At 44.0% G+C, this 14,849-nt stretch overlaps 1 long non-coding RNA gene across 1 annotated transcript; it reads right to left on the bottom strand.

Annotated features, from left to right (window-relative positions):
* Positions 1-5,659: 5,659 nt before the first annotated feature.
* Positions 5,660-14,545, bottom strand: LOC136006369 (uncharacterized). The gene is made up of 3 exons (XR_010609095.1): positions 14,493-14,545; positions 7,693-7,836; positions 5,660-7,199 (listed from the first exon to the last, which is right to left on the bottom strand). It is a non-coding gene; the product is annotated as an uncharacterized LOC136006369 (long non-coding RNA).
* Positions 14,546-14,849: the final 304 nt, after the last annotated feature.

Below are 14,849 nucleotides of genomic sequence, written 5' to 3' on the forward strand. Positions count from 1 at the left end.
ATGATAAGGCAAATAACAAGGGGAGAGAATATGAAACTAAAAGAGGAAAAGGAAAAAAATAAATACAAGGGATGCACAATTCAACCGCTCAGCACCCACCAGCCAATACCCAGCCCAACCTGAGCAGCGATCTGGGCCTTCCATGTAACTCCCCCCCTGTTTTTATCCTGGGCATGACGTGCTGTGGTTTGGAATACCCCTTTGGCTAGTTTGGATCAGGTGTCCTGTTTCCACTTCCTCCCAGCTTCCTGTGCCCCTCCTCACTGGCAGAGCATGAGACTGAAAAGTTCTTTATCAGAGTAAACATTACTTAGCAACTACTAAAACCATCGGTGTTATCAGCATTGTTCTCGGACTAAAGTTGAAAACACAGCACTGCACCAGCTACTAAGAAGGAGAAAAATGACTGCTACTGCTGAACCCAGGACAGGAGCCCACCCAGCTTGATGATAAAAGTTTTGGTTTTGGGGTATGTTTTCCCTGTCCCAGATGGATGTCAACTGCCACCATGGTCACCCTTTCTTTTGCCATGGAAGGACAAAACAGAAGGAAGAATCCAAATCCATCATGGTCTGTGATGCAAAGTATGTCTATGATGCGTGTCTGCGTTTTTCCTAAGGTGCTTGTAGTATGGGATTTAAAGATGCCATAAAGAGCGTGCCCACTTTCTTTCTCTGTTTTTTTCCATGAAAGATTTAAAGACAAATGCTCGACATAAGGTCCATTGCGGAGCATGTTACGCCTATGCAAAGCTTCTTTTAGTTTTCCTGAAAGAAGTGTCTGTGTGGTTACCTGTTAAATGACAGTGAGAAAATAGTTTTGCAACAAAAGAGTTAAAAACCTGTTTGTAAGAGTTCAGCAGTTCAGAAGAAACAGACTTTATTTTTTACTGTAAAATGCTTTGTTTTGTTTCATTGGTAGGTTTTTGATTATGTGGTTTTTTGGGTTTTAGGGTTTTTTTTAACATGTAGAAATACAATTTGGGACTTCTGTTTTTTTGGGTGACTTGTTGAAGACTTTTCATGATGCTCATCACACTGTGGTGCCCCAAAAATACTCCAGACCCTCAGATTCTGGGTCTGCAAGGCTGGGGGGGGGTGGAATTAGCAGAATTTTTTGGGGAGAAAAGCATGCTGTTTGGGATTTTTTTTGGTAGTGCTGCTGCCATCCTGTGTCCAAACTAGTACCGTAGTACTGCACATGTCACACATCATATACACAACATACACGTCACGTGTGACACACGTCACACCTGTCATGTGTCACACATATAACCATGTCACACATGTCACACACATGTCACATATCACATGTATCACAAATGCCAGACACGTCACACGTCACCAGTATTTCACAGATGTTATACAAGTGTCACATCACACATGTCATAAATATAAGGCACGTCACACGCATCACACCTGTCACACTTGTAGCATCATAAACATCACCTGTCACACACGTGTCACACATGTCACATAATAAACATCACACAGGTCGCATGTGTCACACAACACACACGTGACATATACCACATGCGTGTCACACACGTGTCGCAGACACGTCATACACACATCACACATGTCATGCGCACATGCACAGACACATGCACATACACGCTCACACATGCATACACACACACACAGATGCACACAAATACACACACAAAAGGAAAGGAGAATACAAAAGAAACCCAGTGTGCATGAATGTTTCTTTACACACACTGATGACAGAAAAAGAGGAATTTGAAGGACCACAATTCCAAATCTTATTAGGTGTCATACAGGTCAGCACACAGCACACAGTTTATGGCTTATTTCAGAACACAATTGTCAAGATACAGCATTCCAGCACTTCTCAAACAGTGCTCAAAAATATTTTTATAGGGGCTTTGTTTGTTTGGTTTTGCTTTTTCTTTTGGGCTAATATTACATAATTTCAGTCTGTTGAATCTTGAATAAGCAAGAAAGCCAGTCAATTTTGCATCACTAAAACCACAGAATGATTATGCATTTTTCTTATGCAAGCCCAGATTGTATTCTTGTCCCTTAGCTAATTACACTAATGGAAAATTAACCTATCCAAGGGGGAAAAAAACAAAACCCAACATCATCAACAACAAAGCAGCAGCTTATTTCTCTGCTGTACTAGCTCACATAGGGATCAGATAATAACTGTAATCAGTCTAGGACTAAAGGGTGAAATAGCCTCCATTAGTGTAAGCAAGCCGTTAGGTCAGCTCAATCTGAGCTCTGAAACCTCATCTAGAAAAAGAACCCACAAAAAAAAAAAAAACAAAAACCCACCAAACAAAAACAAAGAAAGAAGCCCCTGAAATGAAAAAAACTATTCTTCAAAGAAAAAATGAATAAGAAAGGAAAATTTCAAAACTTTCAATTCTATCTATCATGGCCAAGGAGTTTCAGATCTTCTATATTTTAACAAAACTTCCTTTACAGATCAAAAGCCCTTTTGTATCTCTTGCTGTTCTCATGGGGAAAAAAGAAATCTTCAATTTATTCAGTATGTTCCTTTCAACAATTAGTACAAAAAAATTTTAGGAAATGGATACTGGAGTTTTGTGGGTGCTTACTCAATCAACAATGAGTAATGTGTATAGATAATTTGTCCAGCAAAGTACAGCTATGCTGTGGAGGTTCCAAGTATGCACATTTACAATCTATCTACAGAAAGGGAGAGGAACTAAAAAGTAATTTCAGAAAGTTCATTTAAACAAATTTTACAGTGTGAGTCGCTGTGATACTTCTTCCTCCCAAGGGGTTGGCACTTGCATTTTGTTGTGTATATGTAGTTGTTTTGTTATTGTTGCTCTGAACACTAAAAGATCTCTCAAGTCACATGCAGCTCAACTGAATGTGTCTTCTGAACAGAGAAAGGTTAATCTGGCAAATGCTCCATATCTGTTACTTCTCAAAGAGCTGCTTGCATTGGTTGAATAGAGCTTCGGAAACACAGCTTTGATAATCTGGAGGAATTTTCATCATCTTCAGTATCCTCAAAGTGAAATAATTTTTTTAGTTTCAAGTAGTAAACATCTCTATAAAGTAAGGGCCTGTGGAAATGCTATAAAGATTATATAGCTGGAGCCTGTTGCTAGATCATGGCTCAAAGTTTCTGAAATTGCATGTTTAGCTTCACAAATATTGAGCAATTGAGGTCAACATAGTATTCACTGCTCCAAAGGCACACCTCACTTTGAGAAACTGGTTTACTTTAAGCAATGTTTGGTACAACCAGATCCGTGTTACATTGCACCAATTCTATTTTTTTTTTTTTTTTCCACAGGCAGAATGTCTCATGTTGTAAGACCTTTTCCTGAGTCGTATGAGTTTCTGACTGCTTCAGATTTTATGGCAAATGTGAAATCTCCTACGGCAAGGAAATAGAATAGAAGATATATGAAACTGTAGCATTTAAGCCGGCTAGCTTCTGGAAGTTTAAGTCAACTTCAGAACTTCAGAGTTATTTCTTCAGAGAAATTATGTGGAACTTTCACCTATTATTCTTCTGGTGTGAGTTTAATATAAACAGCAATTTAGTTATTGTAGCAATGGGAAACTAAGCAGTAACTAATGATGACTAAAGTTAGCACCACACCAAAAGTTTTAAACGGTAATATGAACTGTCCTGGGTTCAGCAGTAGCAGTCATTTTTCTCCTTCTTAGTAGCTTGTGCAGTGCTGTGTTTTTGACTTTCAGCCTGGGAACAACACTAATGACACTAATGTTTTCAGCTGTTGCTAAGTAATGTTTACTCTGACCAAGGACTTTCTGAGCCTCGTGCTCTGCCAGGGAGGAGGGGAAGCTGGGAGGAAGCAGAGACAGGACACCTGACCCGAACTACCCACAGAGGTATTCCATAACACAGCATGTCATGCCCAGTATAGAAACTGTGTGCAGTTACCTGGAAGGCCTATATCTCTGCTCGGATTGGGCTGGGTATCGGTGGGTGGTGAGTGGTTGTATTCTCTTTCCTTCTTATTTCCCTTATCATTATTATTATTGGAGGTAGCAGTAATGGTTTTGTTAACCTTAGTTACTGGACTGACCCACGTATCTGTGGAGTGTCTGGGACCTTCATGCCAGCATGAGGGGTTTTTCCCTGAAAGAACCACAGCTCCCCGGGCCGAGTTGGGACCTCTGTAAGACCCTGGTTTAATTTCTTTAAAAAGGCATTCTTTTTGGTCCCTTTCCATGTAAGGAGCAGCGGAACACCCTGCATGTTGGGTAAAAGGTAGTTTGGTTTTGGTGGTCTGGACTTTGGTATTTGGTAGCAGTCAGGATCATGGGTACCACTGCCTCCAAAGGGAGGATTCTGAAAAGGTCCCCCACTGGGTTGCATTTTGTAACAATTTGGGTGGAGGTCAGGATCACTGCCTCCCTAGGGGGGTTTGAAGAAATACCCACTGGGTTGCATTTTGCAACACTGGAAACAAATTGGTGAACTCCTGGGTGGCTTGGTCACTTGGGAGACTTCAGAACAAAGTGGTGGACACCTGAGGAGTTCAGTTACTCAGGTGACTCTGGTAAAATACTGTTATCAATGGTGGATGTTATTCTTGAGACGAGAAGGAAAGTGGGATGAAGTAGCTTATGCAGAAATGTTTTTCACTTTGAGATAGATATCATCTGGAACAGCAAAAGGATTTTAGCTTTAGTTTTGCACCCCAGGACCTGTTAGTATTGTCCTTGGAGAAAGACAGTAAAATTTGCTTAAACGCTGTTGCTCTTGGTGCAGCATAGGACAGTTATGCACCAGACTTTGAGGAATGCGGAGGACCTGGATTTGATGGTAGCCGCCCAGAGAAGGGGTATTGTGAGCAATGGGGCTGAAGGTACTGACAATGAGAATTAAACACAAGCACCAGCACAGGCACCAGAGATATTAGAGGGGGCTGAAGGTTTTAGCCCTACAGCAGGGCAAACTAGAGGAAAATGAGGGGAAACTCTGATTGCGCCTTTAAGACAAGCTGTGGGCCACGATGGTCTGGTCATGATGAAGATTCCGTTCACCATTACAGATTAGAATATTTGGAAACAAGTGGCTGGTAATCATGCATCATGCTTTTGAGAGTGTTGACAGGAATATGATTATTCATATGGCTTGGACAGCGGTAATGCAACAAATAAGAGAAGGCATATGGGCAGGTACAGTGAATCTTCAAGTACCTACCCCCAATCCTAACTGAGACCCTAACCGGGACCAGGACAGGCAGGCTTTGAAACAATACGGGAGGTAGATTTTATTTGGTATTAGGAATGTGGTCCCCAGGGCAGTGAGCTGGTCTGAGCTATATAAAGTAAAGCAAGATACAAATGAATCACCGTATGGATTTGTGGAAAGATTAAAAGAGGTGATGCATAAATATACTACTATTGATCCTGAATTTGAGGAAGGAAGGAAAGGACCAATATGATTTGGGAAAGATAATGAATGTGGCCTGGGAGACCTATCGCAATTAGTCCACCACTAATTTCAGTTCCCTGAAATGGTTCAAATGGTGGTGGAAAGGGGTTTGAGTCCCTGATTATTAATATACTTAATATAATAATTCATATTGTGAGGAATGTGCGTGTGATTCGTGTCAGTAACTTAGAAAACTATTGAATTTATTTTTGCATTTAACTCTATAACCAAGATAAACTTTAAAGTAACACATGCGTATGCGAGGTTGTAACCTCAAGCACGGACGTATAGATATGCTGATGCTAAGCCTGATGCTAACTGCAGATATCCGGTAATGTAAACAAGGCTTGACACCTATTGTGTAGAAGTCACAAAACAGGAAGATTTGAGACCTTCGATTCAACAATCTTCAAGGAAGGAAGATAAAGGCCTCTAGCAGCAGACTGGCGCAGACTCGGATCATACCATAAAAGGACACTTTACAATATGTGAAAGGACACGTATACCAGACACAAAAGAGTATAAAAAGAGAGAATCTTTGGGAGTAGGTGTGCGTCGTAGGTGGAGCGGAGACTCCCCGGCGCACCGAGCGCTGCTTGCTTATTGCCTCTCAATACTAATCAATTGTAAATAAAATTAATCAGACAAATTCACGTCTGTGGCAAGTTTTTATAACAAAATTTGTGACCCCGACGTGATCTCTGTGTGGCTGCTTGGGACTGTAGCTCTTACGAGGGGCGCCCCTACAAATTGTGGCTCGGGAGTTGTAGTCTCGGGTAGTCTCAAGAGATCAACGAACAGAGAGGCAATAACCAAGGAAATCGAGCTCCCGGAAAACTGCAGTATAAAATACCCGTCATTCTTGTGCGCGAAGGCCCGGACAAGAACAACGGACTGTAAGTATCGTTCGGTTGGGTGGGAAGGCCGGTGTGTTCCTCTCGCCGTAATTCCAGGCATCCTTGAGGGAACTGGTTGGTGTAGAGACAGAGTGAATGTTTGTGTCTGAAACGCAACAAAGTTGCCTAATTGCATGATAATGGGTGTAACCGAGACACAGACCGAGCATCCTGGGTCTGTAAAGCACGGGCCGAGTTGGGACCTCTGTAAGACCCTGGTTTAATTTCTTTAAAAAGGCATTCTTTTTGGTCAAAAAAGACACTTCTACCTGCTCTCCTGTCCTTCTCATTTCTTGATATCCCTCTCTTACCTGGGTCTGAAAGGTGAATGACTCCAAGCTGTTTGCCAATTTCTCTCTTTCTTGTTTCTCTAGATATCTGATTGTCAAGTCTTAGAGTCTAGCATGCAAAGAGAACAGTAATCAGAGGTAGCAAGTGCCTTTAGCTGAGCAGCACATCATATACATAAGCTTCTGATGACAGCAGCGCTATATGAGCCACCACCATTCCAAAGCAATTTACTTCCTTTACGTGGAGCTTTAACCCAGCAGAGCCATTTCAAACATCCCTTTTTCATCAAGCTCTTCACTTCGTCCTCCAGCAGGTAGGGCACATCATTTACACCCAGTTCCAAGAGGACCTCATGGACAAGTTTCTGCTTCTTGGGTGCTTTGATCTTCTTCCCTTCCTCTGTTCTGGTAACCGTGCTGTCACTGGAATTTTTGTACGGTTCTTCCTTTTTCACATTTTCTCTATTTCCTTTGGGATCCTTAACAGAAAATTTACGTTCTCAGGCAGTGGAACAGATTTGCGTGTTTTCCAGATTTTTTTCTCAGGGCAGGGGACAAACACGGAAAGAAGAGTTCACCTGCGTACATTCTGTGAGAGAAACAGTGATGTTTTCACAATATCGGGGATGGGGCTTTGCAATATTAAGACTTTGCAATAGTGGGGCCGGGGCTAAGTTACTAAGGAAATGAAACAAAGGTTTTGAAATACGATGACTTAAACAGACACACTCTTTGGTTAAAAAGAATGCTATCTTTGTACGACATATGAAACTTAGCTGGTGCAAACTGGTTCTGTAGTTAAACAGTAATTTTGGGTACAACCTGTCTGCCAGAGAATTATGAAATTGAACCATAAAAGGAGAGAAAGAGGCATACAAAATAGAATAAGGGAAGGTGTGACCAGAGGCGGGACAGTTAGCACATAGGTTATACATGTCAGATACGCTGTAAAGCTTGGAGTCACCACCCAATGGGAAAACGTAGGAAAAGGGAGGGAACATGCAGACAGGATAGGAAAAAACAAATCAAAGTTCTGGATACTTGCCAGGAAGCTCGTTTTCACACAAACGTTAAGTAAATACCTGCTTCACTTCTGTGTCTGACCAAGGTCTGCCTGAACCTAGAGACTGTTTCTCACAATTCAACTTCTCAGACACCAAAATCCAAGACAATTTCCTCAGCGGGATGCTCACCAGAGATTCCATCTTCTTGCCTTCTTCCTTTTTCTGGGAAAAAATAAGTGAGTAGAGACAGCATGTGAGTGACACCCTCTCAAAGCTCACTCTGTACTGAAGACGCCCAGCAACATCTTTCAAACCTGGCTTTTCAAACCTGCACTCTGAGGTAGGAAAGTGAGGAGAGACAGCAATGTGTGTGTCACCCTTGCAACTCTCACTCTGTGCTGAATATAGCGACAGAGATCATTCACTCCTGGCTCTTTGGTTCTGGGAGCTGAGTTCAAACGTTTGTGCTTTACTCTGCTGTGCTCAGCCGATACAAGGCACTGGTGATATTGGGTTCAAATGGACTTTGCAGTAGGAAAATGAGAAGTGACAGCAATGCGTGTGTCACGCTTGCAAAGCTCACTGTGTGCTGCAGATGCCCAGACAGATCATTCAAACCTGGCTCTTTGGCTTTGAGAGCAGAGTCAAAATGTTCGCGCACTACTATGCTGTTCTCAGATGAGACAGGGCACCGGAGATGTTGGATTAAAATGGACTTTGAGGAATGAAAGTGAGGAGAGATAACAATCTGTGTGTCACCGTTGCAAAGCTCAGTGTGTGCTGGAGATGCCCAGCCAGATCATTCAAATACGGCTGTTTGGCTCTAGGAGCAGAGATCAAATGCTCGTGGTCTACTCTGCTCTGCTCAGCCGAGAGCAGGCACCGGAGTTGTTGAATTCAAATGGACTTTGAGGTAGGAAAGTGAGGAGAGACAGCATGTAAGTGTCACGCTAGCAAAGCTCACGGTGTGGTGAATATGACCAGCAACATCTTTCAAACCTGGCTCTTTTCCTGTGGGAGCAGAGTTCAAAAGTTCGAGCTCTACTTTGTTTTTCTCAGCCGACACAAGGCACCGGAGATGTTGGATTCAAATGACCTTTGAGTTAGGAAAGTGAGGAGAGACAGCAATGTGTGTGTCACTGTTGCAAATCTGACTGTGTGCTGAATATGACCAGGTGGAGCTTTCCCTCCTGGTACTTCTGCTGTTATAGCAGAGTCCAAACCGCTGCTCTACTCACCCTGCTGCTGCTCACAGACTGAGGGCACAGGAGATGTTGGATTCAGTTTTACTTAGCGGTAGGAATATAAGAAGTGACAGCAATGTGTGTGTCCCAGTTGCAAAGCTCACTGTGTGTTCCAGATGCCCTGGAGCAGCTTTCTGGCCTTGCTCTTCAACAGTGGTAGCAGAGTCCAAACTTCATTGTTCTGATCACTCTGCTACTGCTCAGCAGAGAGCGGGAACGAGAGCGATTGGATTCAAATGCAGTTTTAGGAGAAGAAGTGAGAAGAGACATCAATGTGTGCTGAAGATGCCCAGAAGCTTTCCCTCCTGTTTCTTCGGCTCTTTTTGCAGAGGCCACACGTTACTGCTCTTCTCACTCTGCTGCTGCTTAGCAGAGAGCAGGCGCAGTATCATTTTTATTTAAATGCGGTTTTAGGAGATGTTAGCTAGCGATAGCAATGTGTGTGTCACAGTTGCAAATCTGTCTGTGTGCTGAAGGAACTTTTTGACCAAGCTCTTTGCCTCTGTTAGCAGAATCGAAACTTTACTGCTCTACTCACTCTGCTGCTGCTCAGCAGAGATGGGGCACTGGAGAGTTTGGATTGGATTGGACTGTTAGGAGATAAAACCATTAGCAATAGCAATATATGTGTCATAGTTGCAAATCTGACTGTGTGCTGAAGATGCCCGGAAGAAGCTTTCCCTCCTGGCTCTACTGTTCTGTTTGCAGAGGCCAAACATTACCTTTCTTCTCACTCTGCTGCTGCTCAGCAGAGAGCGGGCAACCAAGAGGTCTTATTCAAATGGAGTTTCAGGTGATAAAGTGATTAGCTATAGCAATGTGTGTGTCACAGTTGCAAATCTGACTGTGTGGTGAAGATGACCAAGAGAAGCTTTCCGGCCTGGCTCTTCGGCTGCAGTAGCAAAGTCCAAACTTCACTGTTCTGCTCACTCTTCTGCTGCTCAGCAGAGTGTGGGCACCGGAGAGGATAGATTCAAATGGACTTTTAAGAGATAAAGCTGTTAGCTATAGCAGTGTGTGCGTCACTGTTGCAAACCTCACTGTGTGCTTCTCAAAAGCAGCTTTCTGGCCTGGCTATTCAACTGTCGTAGCAGAGTGCAGATTTCACTGTTCTACTCGCTCTGCTGCTGCTCACAGAGACCGAAAACCTGAGAGGTTAGATTCAAACACTGTTTTGTGAGATGAAGTGAAGAGTGACAGCGATGTGTGTGTCACTGTTGCAAATCTGACTGTGTGCTGAAGATGCCCAGCAGCATCTTTCACTCCTGGCTCTTTGACTGTGTTATCAGAGACCAAACGTTAGTGCTATACTCACTCTGCTGCTGCTCAAACAAGAGCAGGCATTGTAGAGGTTGGATTAAAATGGACTTTGCTGCAGGAAAGTGAGGCGTGTCAGCAATGTGCGTCACAGTTGCAAAGCTCACTGTGTGCTGAATATGATCAGCAGGAACTTTCCCTCCATGGTCTTCTGCTGTTTTAGCAGAGTCCAATCTTCACTGCTCTACTCACTCTGCTGCTGCTCACAGCGAGCAGGCACAGGAGATGCTGGATTCAGTTTTACTTTGAGGTAGGAAAGTGAGGAGCAACAGCAACGTATGTGTCACAGTTGCAAAGCTCGCTGAGTGCTGAAAATGCTCAGAAGAAGCTTCCCCTCCTGGCTCTTCTGCTCTGTTTGCAGACTCCATACGTTAACTTTCTCTCTGCTGCTGCTCAGCAGAGAGCAGGCACCAGAGAGTTTTATTGAAATGGAGTTTTAGGAGGTAAAGCAATTAGTGATTGCTATGTGTGTGTCACAGTAGCAAAGCTCAATGTGTGCTGATCAGAAGCGGCTTTCTGGCCTGGTTCCTTGTCTTTGTTGACAGAGTCCAAACTTGACTGATCTGGTCACTCTGCTGCTGCTCAGCAGAAAGTGGGAACCAGAGAGGTTGTAATCAAATGCAGTTTTATGAGATCAAGCGGGGAGTGACAGCAATGTGTGTGTCACAGTTGCAAATCTGACTGTGTGCTGAAGATGCCCAGCAGAAGCTTTCTGGAATGGCTCTTCAAATGTGGTAGCAGAGTTCAAACATCACTGTTGTGCTTACTCTGCTGCTGCGCAGCAGAGAGCGATCAATAGAGATGTTTTATTGAAATGGTGTTTCAGGAGATAAAGCAGTTAGCGATAGGTGTCATGATGTGTGTGTCACAGTTGCAAAGATCACTGTGTGCTAAAGAAGTCCAGAAGGAGCATTTTGACATAGCTGTTCTGCTCTGTTAGTTAACCCAATCGTTAACTGCTCTTCTCACTCCGCTTCTGCTTAGCAGAGAGCAGGCACATGAGAGGTTGGATTCAAATGGACTTTTAAGAGATAAAGCTATTAGCTATAGCAACGTGTGTGTCACTGTTGCAAACCTCATTGTGGGGTGACATCTGTTGGAACGATGGTACTGCATGGTACAAGTAATCCAGGAGGTTCCTCGATTGTGTGGAAGACAGCTTCCTTCTGCAAGTAATAGAGGAGCCAACAAGGAGAGGTGCCATGCTTGAACTTGTGCTCACCAACAAGGAAGGGCTTGTTGAGAATGTGGTACTCCAGGGCAGCCTTGGATGCAGCGATCACAAGAGGGTCGAATTTGAGATCCCCATGAGAGTGTGAAGAGCGTGTAACAAGCTCACTGCCCTGGACTTCAAAAGAGCAGACTTTGGCCTCTTCAGGAGCCTGCTTAGTAAGGTTCCATGGGATTTATCCCTGGAGTGAAGAGGGTCCCTAGACTCTTGGTTGATATTCAAGGATCACCTGCTACAAGCTCAGGAGTGCTGCATCCCAACAGGAAGGAAGTGCAGCAGGAGGGCCAGGAGACCTCCTTGGTTGGATAAGGATCTGCTGAGGAAAATTCAAAGGAAAAAAGAGGCTTATAAAAAATGGAGGCAAGGACAGGCGGCCTGGGTAGAGTACAGGGATGTTGTCGGGGATGCTAGGGACCAGGTTAGGAAGGCTAAGGCCCAGTTAGAATTAAACCTAGCCAGAGATGTTAAGGATAACAGGAAGGGATTCTACAGGTACATAGCAAACAAAAAACAGACTAGGGACAACATAGGCCCCCTGAGGAAGCTCTTGGGGGAACTGGCTACACAGTATTTGAAGAAGGCTGAGGTTCTCAATGACTTCTTTGCCTCGGTCTTCACTGGCAAATTCTCGAACTGCACCACACAGGTCTTAGAAGGTAGACGCAGGGACTGTGAGAATGAAAACCTTGGGCCCTCTGTAGGAGAGGATCTGTTTTGAGACCATCTTAAAAATCTGAATGCGCACAAGTCCAAGGAACCTGATGGAATCCATCCGCAGGTCCTGAAGGAGCTGGCGAATGAAGCTGCTAAGCCACTGTCCATCATATCTGAAAAATCATGGCAGTCAGGTGAAGTTCCCCACGACTGGAAAAAGGGAAATATAACCCCCATTTTCAAGAAGGGGAAAATGGAAGATCCGGGGAATTACAGACCAGTCAGTCTCACCTCTGTGCCTGGTAAAATCTTGGAGCACATTCTTCTGGAAGGCATGCTAAGACACATGAAAAACAACAAGGTGCTTGGTGACAGCCAGCATGGCTTCACTATGGGGAAATCCTGCCTTACCAATTTGGTGGCCTTCTACAAATGGGGCTACAGAATTTATGGATAAGGGTAATGCAGTTGGCGTCATCTACCTGGACTTGTGCAAAGCATTTGACACTGTCCCACACAACATCCTTCTCTCTAAATACAGTTAAAAGCAAAAATAAATTCAATAGTTTTCTAAGTTACTGACACGAATCACACGCACATTCCTCACAATATGAATTATTATATTAAGTATATTAATAATCAGGGACTCAAACCCCTTTCCCCCACCATTTGAACCATTTCAGGGAACTGAAATTAGTGGTGGACTAATTGCGGTAGGTCTCCCAGGCCACATTCATTATCTTTCCCAAATCATATTGGTCCTTTCCTTCCTTCCTCAAATTCAGGATCAATAGTAGTATATTTATGCATCACCTCTTTTAATCTTTCCACAAATCCATACGGTGATTCATTTGTATCTTGCTTTACTTTATATAGCTCAGACCAGCTCACTGCCCTGGGGACCACATTCCTAATACCAAATAAAATCTACCTCCCGTATTGTTTCAAAGCCTGCCTGTCCTGGTCCCGGTTAGGGTCTCAGTTAGGATTGGGGGTAGGTACTTGAAGATTCACTGTACCTGCCCATATGCCTTCTCTTATTTGTTGCATTACCGCTGTCCAAGCCATATGAATAATCATATTCCTGTCAACACTCTCAAAAGCATGATGCATGATTACCAGCCACTTGTTTCCAAGTATTCTAAACTGTAATGGTTAACGGAATCTTCATCATGACCAGACCATCGTGGCCCACAGCTTGTCTTAAAGGCGCAATCAGAGTTTCCCCTCATTTTCCTCTAGTTTGCCCTGCTGTAGGGCTAAAACCTTCAGCCCCCTCTAATATCTCTGGTGCCTGTGCTGGTGCTTGTGCTTAATTCTCATTGTCAGTACCTTCAGCCCCATTGCTCACAATACCCCTTCTCTGGGCGGCTACCATCAAATCCAGGTCCTCCGCATTCCTCAAAGTCTGGTGCATAACTGTCCTATGCTGCAATAAGAGCAACAGCGTTTAAGCAAATTTTACTGTCTTTCTCCAAGGACAATACTAACAGGTCCTGGGGTGCAAAACTAAAGCTAAAATCCTTTTGCTGTTCCAGATGATATCTATCTCAAAGTGAAAAACATTTCTGCATAAGCTACTTCATCCCACTTTCCTTCTCGTCTCAAGAATAACATCCACCATTGATAACAGTATTTTACCAGAGTCACCTGAGTAACTGAACTCCTCAGGTGTCCACCACTTTGTTCTGAAGTCTCCCAAGTGACCAAGCCACCCAGGAGTTCACCAATTTGTTTCCAGTGTTGCAAAATGCAACCCAGTGGGTATTTCTTCAAACCCCCCTAGGGAGGCAGTGATCCTGACCTCCACCCAAATTGTTACAAAATGCAACCCAGTGGGGGACCTTTTCAGAATCCTCCCTTTGGAGGCAGTGGTACCCATGATCCTGACTGCTACCAAATACCAAAGTCCAGACCACCAAAACCAAACTACCTTTTACCCAACATGCAGGGTGTTCCGCTGCTCCTTACATGGAAAGGGACCAAAAAGAATGCCTTTTTAAAGAAATTAAACCAGGGTCTTACAGAGGTCCCAACTCGGCCCGGGGAGCTGTGGTTCTTTCAGGGAAAAACCCCTCATGCTGCTGGCATGAAGCTCCCAGACACTCCACAGATACGTGGGAAACATGGCTGGGTTTCCCTATTCGGGCGCCAAATTGTTACCATAAAAGTCGGTCAGAGAAACTTTCAGTTTGGAGTATGTCGTGGTTTAAGCCCAGCCGGCAACCCAGAACCACGCAGCTGCTCGTTCACTCCCCCCTCTTCTTCCTCCCCCAGCTCCCGAAGAGATGGGGAGGAGAACCAAAAGAATGTAACTCCCACGGGTTGAGGTAATGACAGTCCAGTAACTAAGGTTAACACAACCATTACTGCTACCACCAATAATAATAATGATAAGGGAAATAAGAAGGCAAGAGAATACAACCACTCACCACCCACCGATACCCAGCCCAATCCGAGCAGAGATATAGGCCTTCCAGGTAACAGCACCCAGTTTCTATACTGGGCATGACATGCTGTGTTATGGAATACCTCTGTGGGTAGTTCGGGTCAGGTGTCCTGTCTCTGCTTCCTCCCAGCTTGATGATGAACCCAACCACACAGCTCGTTCACTCACTCCCCCCCCCTTTCTTGCCCTCCCCCTGCTCCTGGAGGTATGGGAAAGGAGAATTGAAAGAATGTAACTCCCACGGGTTGAGATAAGAGCAGTTTAGTAACTAAGGTTAACACAAATCACTACTGCTACCCACCAATAATAATAATGATAAAGGAAATAACAAGGGATGAGA

This window comes from Lathamus discolor, unplaced genomic scaffold (genome assembly GCF_037157495.1).
Source record: "Lathamus discolor isolate bLatDis1 unplaced genomic scaffold, bLatDis1.hap1 Scaffold_158, whole genome shotgun sequence".
NCBI classification, from domain to species: domain Eukaryota; kingdom Metazoa; phylum Chordata; class Aves; order Psittaciformes; family Psittacidae; genus Lathamus; species Lathamus discolor.